Raw genomic sequence first — 2,011 nt, 5'->3', positions numbered from 1 at the left:
ATTTAGTTAGGTTTTTAATTATGAATACTTTCAATTTATAAAAAAATATTCAGTTAATTCTAATATTTTTTACTCTATGAATGCCTTAATTATAAAATTATTTTTTACACTATGAATGCCTTAATTATAAAATTAAAAGGAGTGTAAGAAAAAAAGTATAGGAATCTAATTAAAAATTTGATAAAACTATAGGGACCAATAGAAAATTAAACCTTTTTTAAATTAGTCCTCTAAATATTAAATTAGTCATATTAGTCTTTAAAAGATACAACCAAAAGTCAAATTGATCCTTCTGTCAATTAGATGATGATGTATTACATTAAATAACACGTTACGAGTAATACTATATATCCAAATCTTTTTATGAACCAAATCCAACTAAGTTAAACAATAATACTTGGAGTAGTAATGCTATCTATAATTAATTTTTATTAATGTTAGACTAACTTGGTTAACAAAAACACTTGGATGTGTAACATTATTCGTCAAATTAATCCCTAAAAATATATACGTTCATTCCTAAAATTTTAAAAATTAAACAAATTAGTCATTAATATTTTTTCTTCATAATCTTAAATTTTTAATATTTTTTAATTCTATAAATTTTAGTCTCATTTATTACACCTTATCAAACAAAATTATCTTCACATAAAATAATACAAAATTATTTTCTCATTATATTCTTAGATTTGACATTTTCAAATTTTAGCTTTTTATAGTGAACATTTTTTTATTTAAATGATTGTATCAAATAATTGTTAAAATTTTAGTCTTTTGAAATTTTCTCTTTGAACTATACAACAACAATGTGCACTTTAATATATTATGGAGTTTGCTAATTTCTTTAAATTTAAACCAAGAATATTTTTATAATTCAAAAAAAGTCTAAAAGGTTAAAATTTTAAAATAATTACTATATTTATTTTGTCAAATTAAAAAAAATACAAATAAATATAACAAGGCAAACAAATTATTCATTATAACTAGCAAATAAATATAACAACGCAATAAAAATATTCATCAGAGTTATACTTTTAAAAAAAAAAAAAAGTGTTATACAAAAAAAAATCATTCATAAAACCTTTTCTTTGAATGCCAATGTATAGACTACAAATAAAGAATGTAGGCCTACAAATCATGCTTGCTTGCCTTAATTATAAGAGACCCATTTGCTGTTATAAAATATTTTGGGTCACAATACAAACACACATAAATACTATATGGCTGCAATACTAACCACAAGTTAGGAATCTTATCAATGGGTCCTTAAAGAACCACAAAATTCTTTTTCCACCATAGACAAATCCTTGTATTAACTTCTCTTTAGTGTCAACAATTTACAAAACATAAGTTATCAAATGTTATGTAACTTTAATCTTACATATAATTAGTGTAATATTTATTATACCTTCTTTTGTTATTATTTTTGTTACAAGAATGTCACCTATAATAGTGTAATTTAATTTAAATTTATTAAAAAATATTAATATGGTCCAGCATGAAATTGGTATTTTTTGAGGTGAGCATGGAATTAGCAGTTTTTTTTTTGGTCAAGATGGAATTAGCAGTTGAAGTGGGAAAGGAAGACATTTGAATCAAATTTGCATTACAATGTGTGGAAGAAAGTGTGGTCAATCAAGTTGGGCCATAACGAACCCAATTCATTATGGCACATTGCCATCTAACACTGAAAGTTCAGTGCACTCTTGTCACTTGCTATATGGACCAGGCCTGCCTAAAATGTTTGCTTTCTGGGAACCTACCAACATTCACACAAGGTAACCAAGTTGGGTTGGTCTAGTTATTAGTTTATTAAACAAGTGATGTCAAAAATTCGAATTTCGCTTTGTGTATATAATAATTTATTGGCTAATGACAAACCCTTATAAAACTTAATATCGTAACGGATTAGTTCTTGATTTGCCGGACTGAAAAATACCGTGGATAACAAAAACGCTTTGCACGCATAGCCTAGTGTAATAGATACATTTGGATTCGAGACTTGACTGAG

This window comes from Arachis ipaensis, chromosome B02 (assembly GCF_000816755.2).
Source record: "Arachis ipaensis cultivar K30076 chromosome B02, Araip1.1, whole genome shotgun sequence".
NCBI classification, from domain to species: domain Eukaryota; kingdom Viridiplantae; phylum Streptophyta; class Magnoliopsida; order Fabales; family Fabaceae; genus Arachis; species Arachis ipaensis.
The sequence above is the reverse complement of the archived record's forward strand: the minus strand, read 5'-3'. Positions refer to the sequence as shown.